General features: G+C 44.3%; 1 long non-coding RNA gene across 1 annotated transcript in view; it reads right to left on the reverse strand.

Moving 5' to 3' along the window:
- Positions 1–13172, reverse strand: part of LOC119565692 — a 52653-nt gene that overhangs the window by 14625 nt on the left and 24856 nt on the right. Inside the window, exon 3 of the long non-coding RNA XR_005224502.2 lies at positions 2345–2439. This is a non-coding gene — a long non-coding RNA (uncharacterized LOC119565692). The remainder of the gene's footprint in view (positions 1–2344; positions 2440–13172) is intronic.

The following is a 13172-nucleotide window of genomic DNA, read 5'->3' on the forward strand; positions in this document are numbered from 1 at the left end:
CTCCATTACTCCTAAGGACTATGGTGGCCTGCAACCCAGAACAGCTTACTTCCAGGGAACCCCTCTGGCCTCATAGGATGCAGTGGTATCAACTCTGAAAATTCCTTAGTGAGTCACAGGAGTTTGGCTGGGGCTGGAGCCAGTCTCACGATGATGGAAATAGCTCTAGCCGTTAAGAGAATTTCAGCCCCACCTTGGGGAAATCTCCCCCTGATTGGCTGCTCCTTCCTACTTCCACCTTCCGGGGAAGAGCAGATAACAAGAGCTGCTGCAGGAAGAATGCACAGCTCTCCTCTCTCCCCTCAAGAACCCAAAGGACTTTTTATTGGGAGAGAGAGCAGCTGACACCATTCACAGAGAAGGGCAGATGATGGGAAAAGGAGGGAGCACCCCAGCAGCTCAGGGTGGCTCCACCTTTCCCTCCTATGAGCAATGGGTCATTCTGCTGTCTGCTCCTCCTCCCTCCCTGTCCATCCTTGCAACACCAGGACTGGGAAGGAGGAGAGGTATGAAGAACACCTGGAGCTGCCCCCGAGCCTGAAATGGGGAGAGGAGACCCTGTTGCAGTCCCTCAAGCCTGGGATAGGGAATGAAGAACCCGTTAATAGCAGGAGAAGGAAAGATCAGGTGGGGAGGGTGGGGATAGGCAGATTGTGGGCATTTAGGGATGGCAGAACTGATATAGAGGCTGGGGAAGTGCATAATTAATTCCTGGGATGAGGGATGGGCGAAATACACAGTGGAATATAAGGTAAATGGAAAGCTGCCTAGATCGTTGGGCTCAACGGGTAGTGATCAATGGCTTCATGTCTAGTTGGCAGCCAGTATCAAGCGGAGTGCCCCAAGGGTCGGTCCTACGGCTGGTTTTGTTCAATATCTTCATTAAATGATCTGGAGGATGGCGTGGATTGCACTCTCAGCAAGTTTGCAGATGACACTAAACTGGGAGGAATGGTAGATATGCTGGAGGGTAGGGATAGGATACAGAGGGACCTAAGAAATCTGATGAGGTTCAACAAGGACAAGTGCAGAGTCCTGCACTTAGGACGGAAGAATCCCATGCACTGCTACAGGCTGGGGACTGACTGGCTAAGCAGCAGTTCTGCAGAAAAGGACCTAAGGGTTACAGTGGACGAGAAGCTGGATATGAGTCAACAATGTGCCCTTGTTACCAAGAAGGCTCAAGGCATTTTGGGCTGTATAAGTAGGAGCATTGGCAGCAGATTGAGGGACGTGATCATTCCCCTCTATTCGGCATTGGTGAGGCCTCATCTGGAGTACTGTGTCCAGTTTTGGGCCCCACATTACAAGAAGGATGTGGAAAAATTGGAAAGAGTCCAGCGGAGGGCAACAAAAATGATTAGGGGACTGGAACACATGACTTATGAGGAGAGGCTGAGGGAACTGGGATTATTTAGTCTGTGGAAGAGAAGAATGAAGGGGGGATTTGACAGCTGCTTTCAACTACCTGAAAGGAGGTTCCAAAGAGGATGGATGGATCTAGACTGTTCTCAGTGGTTCTAGATGACAGAACGAGGAGTAATGGTATCAAGTTGCGGGGGAGGGGGAGGTTTAGGTTGGATATTAGGAATCACTTTTTCACTAGGAGGGTGGTGAAACACTGGAATGGGTTACCCAGGGAGGTGGTGGAATTTCCTTCCTTAGAAGTTTTTAAGGTCAAGCTTGACAAAGCCCTGGCTGGGATGATTTACTTGGGGATTGGTCCTGCTTTGACCAGGGGGTTGGAGTAGATGACCTTCTGAGGTCCCTTCCAACCCTGATATTCTATGAATTAGAATTTTGGGGTTTGGATTGAATCTTAAAGCTTTGCACCATCAGGCAGCCAGCAAGAACCCTGGAAGAGGGCCAAAATCACTTTATTCAATAAATGTGGGAGAGTTATCCATACACACACACACACACGGGATGACCAGGGAGTTCAAAAATCCAAGAGACAGACCAAAACCATAATATAATCTTTTAAAAAACATCTTTTGGGGTCTGACTCATGATTTTTGAGCTTCTCAGTTTGGCAATACTCAGAACAGCATAGGCTTGCCCACAAATCCAATCCTTTCTCCCTAGAAAGGTGCGTTGAGGCCAAATTCACAAGGAAAAGGCTATCCCAAACCATCTGACTTTTACAGTTTTTGGGAGAACCAATCACCAAACCAATGTCTACACCCCTAAAAATTGATGAGAGTAAAGTCAAACTCTGCTGCCAGGATCTACTACCCAAAGTTGTGACCTTGTGAAATAAACAATATATCAATAAAACAAACAAAACCTGTGCTGATTGGTCAAATTGTACCATACAAACAGACCATGTAAGTCCTTAAGTTACCTGTGCCAACAAACTGCAAAAGTTCTCATAGTCCTTAGGATACCTATGGAAGTCTCCAACTGTAACCACAATGTCCTGTGAAACCAAAACACAACCTGCAAACCAAACAAATGGCAAATTCATTATTATATTCCACCAATAACCATCCAGCCAGGTGGAGGACATCGCAGATCAGGAAGGGGCCCTCTTCTGTACTGAGTGCTAACAACAACTGCCCTGTGCCCTGGCAGCCAACCCAAGAACCTGTTACATGGGTGACGACTTAGAGGTGCTGCCTCACAAACCAGCTGTTGCAAGAGGGCATCCCAATGGATGTGGCACTTCTCTCCAGGACCTGGAGCACAATCTCATGCTGGATGGTAAGGCCAATGTGCCTTATATTGAAGGGAAAATTAGACTTTACTATCTTTCAAAACAGGACTGTGAACTACAGAGCAGTTAGCTGAGAAGCTGCAGCAAATCACCTCTATTCTCAGATGTGCCCAGACTCTCCAAGGAGATTAAGAAAGGTCATTAATATTAAAGATTGTGAATTCCCCCAAGGATGTTTGATGTTCTGACTCACTGAAAAAAGAAATGTGTTTTATCAACAGAACGATTTGGAGCCATGATCTTTCCACAGCCCCTACAGCTGTCATGGCCTCCTCACATGAGAAGTCACATAGTGAATGGGTGAAAGGTATATCCTCATTCAGCCTCAGGGAAAGGCATCTGTTGCCATTAATCTGGATTAATCTTCAGATAAAGAATTACTCTGGTTGTTGTTTTTGTCAGGAGGCAGATAGGGCTGTCTGCAGAGATCCCTTCATCTGAGGGGCAGATGGAATCTGAAGTAGAAAAATCACTTAACAGTCCAGTCCTCTCTGTGCAGTCCAGGCCTCTATAAGTGTACCAGCCTGCTAATGAGCTATTAAGGCCTGGGGTGTGTTTTCCTGAATCTAAATGAGAAAGTAAAACCAAAACATGCCTTCACTCTTTCAGCCAAAGCTGAAAATCAAATCTCTTTTGAGCATGTTACTGTAAAACCTGAAATCCTGATAAGCTGCCTTCTTTAACACACCCAATCATTTAGTCTGTGTTTAAGCATGGTTTCATTAAGCAAAGAATCTGCACTTAATTCTGGGTATTTTATATGTTGAGAGTTTCTCTATGTTTGATCATACCTTTCTCTACAATATGCTCTACAACACTCATTGACTTGATTGTCGAGATGACTTTCAGGTTCCATGAAGGAATATCTCAGTTTTCTTATTTTTTAAATGCAATTTTTAGCCCTTTTCCCCTGTCAAGATAGCCTTGAAAACATACACTGGTAGAAACTGAAATAAATAAATAGTAGGGTTAAAAGGAAAAGGCAGCTGACCTCCACTTCTGCAGTCACAGAATCATAAAAATGTAGGGCTGGAAGGGACATCGAGAGATTCTGTAGTCCAACTTCCTGCGCTGAGCTAGGACCAACTATACCCAGACCATCCTTGATATGCATTTGTCCATCCTGTTCTTAAAAATTCCAATGACAGGCACTCCATAACTTCCCTTGGGAGTATATTCCAGTACATAATTATCCTTCTAGTTTGAAAGTTTTTCCTAATATCTAATCTAAATGTCCCTTGCTGCAGGCAGATTGAGCCAATTACTTTTTCCTTCAGGGGAAATGGAGAACAATTGATCATTGTCCTCTTTATGACAGCCCTCAACATATTTGTAGACTAGTCTCAGATTCTCCTCCAGTACTCTTTTCTCAAGACTTAACATGCCCTTTTTAAACATTTCCTCATTGGTCAGGTTCTCTCAAACTTTTATCATTTTTGTTGCTCTCCTCTGGACCGTTCCCAGTTTGTCCACATCTTTCTTAAGATGAGGCACTCAAAGTTGGACCGAATACTCCAGCTAAGGCCTCAACAGTGCAAAGTAGAGCAGGACAATTACCTCCCATGTCTTACATATGACACTCCTGTTAATAAACCCCAGAATGATATTAGCCTTTTTTCATACAGGCATCACTCACATTGTTGATTCATAAATAATAGGTGATCCACTATAACCCCCCAGATCCTTTCCAGCAGTGCTACTGCCCAGCCAGTTATTCCCCATTTTGTATTTGTGCATTTGATTTTTGCTTCTTAGGTGTCATACCTTGCACTTGTCATTATTGAATTTCATCTTTTTGATTTTAGACCAATTTTCCACTTTATCAAGGTCCTTTTAAATTTGAATCCTGTCCTCCAAAGTGTTTGCAACCATGCCCAGTTTGGTGTCATCTGCAGATTTTATAAGCATACTCTCCAGTCTGTTACCCAAGCCATTAATGAAAATGTTAAATAGTACCCGATCCAGGAAAGACCCCTGTGAACTCCCACTAGATATGTCCTCCCAGTTTGACAGCAAAAGAGTGATACATACTAAAAGTTATGCATTTACCTTTTAGTAATATTGTCTAGACCACATGTCCCTAGTTTGCTTATGAGAATGCTATGTGGTAAGGTGTCCAAAAAAATCAAGAGCACCTGGATGTATCATGACTACTGGTTCCCCTCATCCATTAGGCCAATAAATCTGTCAGAGAAGGAAATTAGGTTTGTTTTACAAGATTTGTTCTTGACAAATCCATTGTGTCTATTACTTATTACTCTATTAACCTCTAGGTGCTTACAAAGTGAAATGTAATAATTTGTCCCAGTATCTTTCCAGGTGTCAAAGTTAGGTTGACTGGTTTATAATTCCCCAGATCTTCTTTATTCCTCTTTTTAAAGATAAGTACATTGGCCTTTCTCCAGTCTTCAGGGACCTCACCAATCCTCCATGAGTTTTTGGAGATAATTACTAATGGTTCTGAGACTTTCAGCTAGTTCCTTAAGGAAACTTAGTGTTAATTTTGTCAGGTCCTGCTAACTTAAATACATCTAACTTATCTAAATATTCTTTAACCTGTTCTTTCCCTATTATGGCTTGTGGTCCTTTCCATTTTGTGTTAAGCACTTTTGTCTGGTCTACACTGCCACTTTACAGCGCTGCAACTTTCTCACTCAGGGGTGTGAAAAAAACACCCCCCTGAGCATTGCAAGTTTCAGTGCTGTAAAGTGGCAGTGTAGACAGAGCACCACCTCTGGTAGCAATGCACCCAGCACTGGTAGCTACTCCCCTCATAGGGGTGGTTTTTTTACAGTGCTGGGAGAGCTCTCCCCCGGTGCTGGTGCCACGACGACACAGCCACGTTAAGGCGCTGCTGAGACAGCGCTTTAACGTTGCTGGAGAAGACACACCCTTGGTCACAACTACCCTTTCTAATGACGACTGAAGCAAAACAGACATTAAAAACCTTTGCCTGCTCGATGTCATCTCCTTCCCCACAAATCAAGGGGCCTATACTTCCCTTTGTCTTTTACTTGCTCCTAATGTATTTAAAGAAACTCTTCACATTGCGTTTCATGTCCCTGGCTAGGTTTAACTCATTTTGTACCCTAGTCTTTCTGATTTTGTCCCTCCATGCTTGTGCTATTCATCTTTAGTTATTTACGCAGGTTTCCACTATTTGTGGGATTCCTTTTTGATTTTCAGGTCATTAAAGGACTCCTGATAGAGTCATATTGGCCTCTTTCTATTCCTCCCATCTGTCCCTTCACATCATGATATTTTGCAGTTGTTTCTTTAATGTTCTTTCCTTGAGAAACAGCTCTCCTGGACATCTTTTTCCTTTAGATTTTCTTCTTATGGGACCTAACCTACCAGTTCTCTGAGTTTGTCAGGTGCCAGCGAGGTCATCCTAGCTTCTTAACCCTTTACAGGTGAGAGGATTTTTCCTCTGGCCAGGAGGGATTTTAAAGGGGTTTACCCTTCCTTTTATATTTATGACACGCCCCCCAAATCTCAGCTGGGATTTCTTCCTGGAGCTCCAGGAAAAACAGAGTTAATAAGACACATGCACCTCTAAATATACTACCAAGTACATAAAGACTAACAATATTTTCCACATCTCAAGGACAATTTTAACCAGTTTATTCTGGTAAACTTTCATGGGAGAGTGCATCAGCCACTTTGTTAGAAGCTCCTGGGATGTGTTGGATGTCGAAATCAAAATCTTGGAGAGCTAAACTCCACCGAATAAGTTTTTTGTTATTTCCCGTGGCGGTATGAAGCCACTGTAGTGCAGCATGGTCGGTTTGCAGGTGGAAACGCCATCCCCAAACATACGGGTGTACCTTTTCCAGAGCATAGACATTGGCGTAACATTCTTTTTCACTGACTGACCAGTTGCTTTCCCTCTCAGACAGTTTTTTGCTGAGAAACACTACAGGGTGGAATTCTTGATCCGGTCCTTCCTGCATTAAAACTGCTCCCACACCATGCTCGGATGCATCTGTGGTTACTAGGAATGGTTTGTCAAAGTCTGAGGCCTTTAGTACAGGGTCAGACATGAGTGTCACTTTAAGCTGGTTAAAGGCCTTCTGACACTCTTCGGTCCACTGAACGGCATTTGGCTGTTTCTTTTTGGTTAGGTCTGTCAGTGGGGCAGCAATTTGGCTGTATTGTGGTACAAATCTCCTGTAATAACCGGCCAAGCCTAAGAAGGATTGAAGCTGTTTCTTTGACCTTGGGACAGGCCACTTTTGGATAGCATCCACTTTGGCCTGTAGGGGGTTGATAGTTCCTTGACCCACCTGGTGTCCAAGGTAAGTCACTCTGTTTAGGCCTATTTGACACTTCTTAGCCTTAACAGTTAGTCCTGCCTCCCTTATGCGCTCGAAGACTTTGTAGATGTTCCAGGTGTTCTGCCCAGTAATCCGAAAATATGGCCACATCGTCAAGGTAGGCGACTGCATATTCTCCTAATCCCGCTAGGAGACCATCTGCAAGTCTTTGGAAGGTGGTGGGTGCATTTCGCAGCCCAAAAGGGAGTACATTAAATTCATACAGCCCAACATGTGTCGTGAAGGCTGACCTTTCCTTGGTGGATTCATCTAGCGGTACCTGCCAGTACCCCTTGGTTAAGTCCAAGGTAGAGATGAACTGGGCCCGTCCCAGTTTCTCTAATGGTTCATCTGTGCACGGCATTGGATAGTTGTCTGGGCGAGTTACAGCATTTAGTTTACGGTAGTCCACGCAAAAACATATCTCCCCATCTGGTTTGGGAACTAGAACCACTGGGGATGCCCATGCACTTCCAGAGGGTTGGATTACCCCCATCTGTAACATATCCTGGATCTCCCGTTCTATAGCAGTTTTAGCTTGAGGAGACACATGGTAAGGTTGGACTTTAATTGGGTGAGCATTACCTGTGTCAATGGAGTGGTATGCCCGTTCAGTCAGTCCTGGGGTGGCTGAGAACGTCGGCGCTTAGCTAGTGCACAGCTCCTTGATCTGCTGTCGCTGCATATGCCCAAGGGTCATGGAGAGGTTCACCTCTTCCACACCACCAGCACTTTTCCCTTCGTAGTAGACACCTTCAGGCCACTCAGCGTCATCTCCTCCCTGGGCTGTAAACTGACAAACCTTTAATTCTCTGGAATAAAAGGGCTTTAGAGAATTAATATGGTACACCTTAGGCTTTCGGTTGGAGGTGGGGAATGCTATGAGATCATTAACAGCTTCCAGGCGCTCCTGGACCGGGAATGGCCTTTCCCATGATGCTTCCATTTTATGGGCCTGGAGTGCCTTTAAGACCATGACCTGGTCTCCTACTTTGAAGGAACGCTCTCTGGCATGTTTATCATAGCAGGCTTTTTGCTCTTTTTGAGCATCCTTTAGGTTTTCTTTAGTAAAGGCTAAAGAGGTTCGGAGGGTGTTTTGTAGGTTGGTTACAAAGTCCAGAATGTTAGTTCCTGGAGAAGGTGAAAATCCCTCCCATTGTTGCTTCACCAACTGTAACAGCCCCTTAACCTCGCGGCCATATACAAGTTCAAATGGTGAAAACCCTAAACTGGGATGTGGTACAGCTCTGTAGGCAAAGAGCAACTGCTGCAACACTAGGTCCCAATCATTGGAGTGCTCATTTACGAATTTATGTATCATGGCCCCCAAAGTTCCATTAAACTTCTCGACCATGCCATTTGTTTGATGGTGGTAAGGAGTGGCAACCAAGTGATTTACCTCATGAGCTTCCCAAAGGTTTTCCATAGATACTGCCAGGAAATTAGTCCCTGCATCTGTGAGGATGTCGGAGGGGCAACCTACCCTGGCAAAAATGTCTGCTAGTGCCTGGCACACACTTTTAGCCCTCGTGTTGCTTAGAGCACTGCTTCCAGTATGTACTGCTTTCCTCTGGGTGTCTTTTTCGGAAAAGGACCCAGAATATCCACAGCTACTCGCTGAAATGGAACTTCAATGATGGGGAGTGGCTGGAGAGGGGCTTTGACCTGGTCTTGGGGTTTTCCCACTCTTTGGCATACTTCACAAGACCGGACATAGGTAGAAACATCCTTCTCCTCTCAGGCTCCCCGGCCGCTGCCGCCACGGCCACCAGGGAGGACATGGGTGGGGGGCGCCACTGCGGAGGAGAGGCAAGGGATTGGGCTCAGCTGGGGCCCCACACCTGCCAGCTGAGAACCGGGCGCTGACTGGGGGGAGCGGGGTGGCCCGAGCCCAGGGTGGCAGCATCCTCCGCAGCAGCAGATGGGGAGCGTAGGCACCCTGGGCTCGTGCCACCCGGCTCTCCCCCGTGCGGCGCCTGGTTCCTGCTGCTCTTGGCCGGCAGGTGCGGGGCCCCAGCTGAGCCTGGCCCCTTGCATCTCCTCCGCAGTGGCCCTCCCCACCCACGTCCTCCCGGGCGGCAGTGGCCGGGGAGCCTGAGAGGAGGTATGGCCCCCGGACAAGCGGGGGAGACGAAGAGGCTGCTGGTCCTGGCGCGGCCTGAGCCTTGGAGACTGACAGGTACCTGCTCCTGCCTTTCCTGGGACTGCCTGCCCCCCAGCCCAGTGAGTGTTACCTGCCCCACCAGCCTCAGTGCCCTGCCCCATACTGTCAGCCACCCCAAGCTCACTGTGACACCAGCACCCCTTGGCAAAGGGCCTCCGATCTTCAGAAACAGCTGTCATCACAGGCCTGACTAACTCACTGCACCCCACCTGTGTCTTACAGGGCACTTACTCACAAAGAGGAACGTGGAAGGGATCTACACAAGGCTGGTAACTTGTCAAAAGTGAGAATCTTTGTGGGATATGTGCATGGGTAATATTGAAGGAATAATGTATTTACCTGCTTTTCAGACTTGGAGTAGAAATTAGTCATCAGGGGATAATGGCCTCTGGGGCAAGGGGGATTTGGCACCCTGCCTAACCTGGCTGGTGATGCAATGCAAGGCTCAATTGTTTAGCTTTGCACAATAGTAAGGCTTTGAATGGGACACCATCAGAGGCAATGGCAAACAACTGAAACGCCTTAAAGTTAAAAAAGAAACATTAGAACAGCAGTTACCCATTCTGACAGGCTGTTTATAATGCTAAGTTTACTAGTTTTCAGAGGTTGTTGGGGGGGATGGAAGGGGGGGGGGGCGCAAGGTGGAAGTTTCACCTAGACCGCAAAATATCCTTGCACTGGCCCTGGTGACAAGCCACCTCCTGCTGCAGTGCTCTTACCTGCTCCTTGAAAGACTCCAACAACAGACATCTCTCATATCAGGTGGACCCCTCTGCCTGGCTTTCTTGGGATCCAGTCTTTAAGTGTTGACATGCAGGCTACATGCCCAGCTTAAAAAAGCTTTAAAATTCCTAACTTGCAAGAAATGCTATAGTAATTGTCCAAAACATACTAGCTTACAATAGTGTTGCTGGAATGTTTGTGGCCATTGTTGTAATGCTTTTTAAAATAAAATAAAAAGTGTATATAGGCTCTTTTCTCACTAGCACTGGGACCATCTTTCAGCAAAGCAAACACAGAATACAAATATGTACCAAATGCTAACATGACATTGAAATTTGAAGTGTCATCTGACTAGAGCAGTGTAATACATGATTTTGGTAGGGGAAGTGGTAATGTGTTTAAAAGGATGAAATTATTATTATTTTCTTTTCAGAATACATTTTAAATGTCACAGTTCAGCACAGCTGAAAAGACTGAATTAATTAGTCTGTCACATGAGAGAGCTATCCCCCTTTCTGTGTGGGAATGCAGTGTTTTGAAAGAGCACTAGAGACACCCCTCATCATACTTGACCTTTCCAGAAATCTGGCAGACAGATTGATGGGTAAGTGACTGCAACCAGCTGACACTATGCAGATAGGGCCTGCTGCAAGAGTGAGGGAATGACCAAGTGGCTACAGAAGACCATGTTTTCATAATCTTTGTTTTATGACAAGACTAATGTATCATTAGTTAAGGCGGAAGCTTGTCTTCCGCCATTTTGCCTGTCTCTTCATTTTGACTGCCCTAAACTTCATCAAAATTCAACCAGTCCTTCTGGAATTTCACAGGTATAATCTTATGACAGTTTTTTTTTTTTTGCAGGGGGTGGGAGGGCAAGTTGAGGCAATCAGGCATGGTATTTGGAAAGAGGAGGATTAAAAATGAATGAGATGAGCTCATTTCTTGAATATTTGCCTAAATATTTTGGCTCATTAACTTTTAAACAACATCATCTAGAAACTCCAAATGTATTCTCATCCATTAATCTTGGTAAGAATTAATGCCTTTAGCTAGATTTAGAGTACCTGTTGGTAGAATTATTGCATTATTAAAATATTTTCCATGTCACTGCTGCAGAGTTCATAAACTCCTGGCATTGATGTGGAAGCAGCATACAGGAAACTAAATGGGGGTGGCTCTAAATTCTAATCTGGGGGAAATAGGCAGGGGCATAGTTGTATGGGAACTAGTCTGCAGATAAAAGAGTGGGAGAAAGTTAGTTACAGAGGAAGAAACAGCCCACATAGCAGTCTAAAGTATGTTTCACAAATAAATCCATTCTACATGCCCACACATGTAACACTGTCCTCAAGATATGGAGAATAAGATGCAGGGAACCAAATGAGGTGATGAGGGTTATCTGGATTGGGAGGTTGCCTCATGAGTAAGTCTGTGCAGTTGACAAGCTCTGTTGATCCTTTCACTGAATGTATTTTTCAGTACTTGTGGGTATCCCAGTTTTCGGAGCCTGTCCTGCCATCCCAGTTGGTTTTATGAAAAGCAGCATTTTGCCTCACTTTTTGCCTCAGTAAAATCCTGTAGATGCTTTCCTCTTGTTGGCGACTCCTTCAGCTGGACAAAGGATCAACAGCTGTGGAGAAGGAGAGTGACTATGCTGACTTAGTCCAGTCATCCAGACCAGGTGGGTCTCATTATTTCCCATTCAGCACAGACAAAAAGACAGATTTCCTGAAGGGGGAAGCAGAAGAGATCCGGACTCACTTTCTTTCCTTCTTAACAGTAAGGTGGGAATTGAAGAGCAGAAAGTGGTACTGCAAAGGATTTTGAAGGAGTGACAAATGTGCAAAGCACAGAAAACCAGAGACAGGTGATGCTGACATTTCTTATATTTCCTGATCTTTTAAAAATATTTTTATCAGTGAGGTGGATTGCATTAAAACAGGATTGGAGGAGGGGGCCGGGGGGAGGGCTTATGGAGTAAGAAAAGCTGGAACAAGTCTGTCTTCAAGTGAAGACAATCACTTTGTGACATCACAGTTGGTTGCTGTGGAGACATTTCCATGAGGCATCACAGACTTTTAAAGCCTATTTTATTTCCCTAAAGAGATCTCAGCAGACAAGGACACTAGGACTATAGAACTTCAAGATGAAGGCCCTTAACTTGCAGTGTGAATGTCTCTTTAGTATCTGTGCACGTTAGTATACCATTAGAGGTTCTGATTTTGGTCAAGCAAAGTAGTAAACAAACTGAATTACTGTTTTAAAGTGCAAATAAACCTTGCAGAGCTATTTAAAATACACGTGTACATACTGACCTATTAGTATAGATGAATACATTTTAACTTCCCCTGTTGGGGAATAATTAAAGATACCCAGGCCTTAAACTGAATAAAGCACCTCAAAATGCAACAGTCAAAATTACTGACAAGTCATTTTAATGATATACGAGCACGATGATGGTCTTTGAACAAGAAGTCCCCTGAAACTGTGTTTGGAAGAGATGAGAAAAAGCTGACATTAAGGTCACATTGTTCCCCATAACTTTCCTATGCAAATACAAAATTAAAAGTTATCTTAATAAGTAATTTAGGATGATACACATGTATTGAATTATGATATTCAAAGATGAAGAATTGCTGATAGTAAAAATAAGTGTTATGTGTTAGTTTGATGTTGATGTAATGTTAATGATTTATAACATAGAATGGAGAATGAAACACTTTATGAAAGCTTGGATAAATGTATAACTGGATATGTGTAGTATTAAACAGCACTGACTGGAGGAAAGCTAAGGAATAAATAATATGAAAAGATATAAGAAACCAAGTAAAGAGGGGCCAAAGTCAGAGAACACTAGACTAGAGATTGAGTTGACCATGATGCTCTGGGACCCCAGCTAGATTAAAGTTCGCTTGTGTATGTTGACTGACAATGCAATCGCACCCACTGATTGCAGTTCAGACAGATATATCCTAAATGAGAAGCAGTGGGTACTGCCTGGTACAGCCAATGTCTTAATCTAGTTAACTGGTACTGTTACCTGAAAATGTTGAACTGTTACCATGGGAATTGCCTTTGATTGATATGTATATTGAAAGGCCTTAAGGAAAATTGCCTGAGAAAAATGTATTTTTACAAACAGGTAACAAAACCTAACATAAGTTTGAGTTGGAACAGAAAAAAAGATAATTGAAAAGCATTGTTTAGTCCTATCTGCCAATGTGAAATATTTTAATCGGGGTACAATAAA

Source organism: Chelonia mydas, chromosome 3 (assembly GCF_015237465.2).
Source record: "Chelonia mydas isolate rCheMyd1 chromosome 3, rCheMyd1.pri.v2, whole genome shotgun sequence".
In the NCBI taxonomy this organism is placed as follows: domain Eukaryota; kingdom Metazoa; phylum Chordata; order Testudines; family Cheloniidae; genus Chelonia; species Chelonia mydas.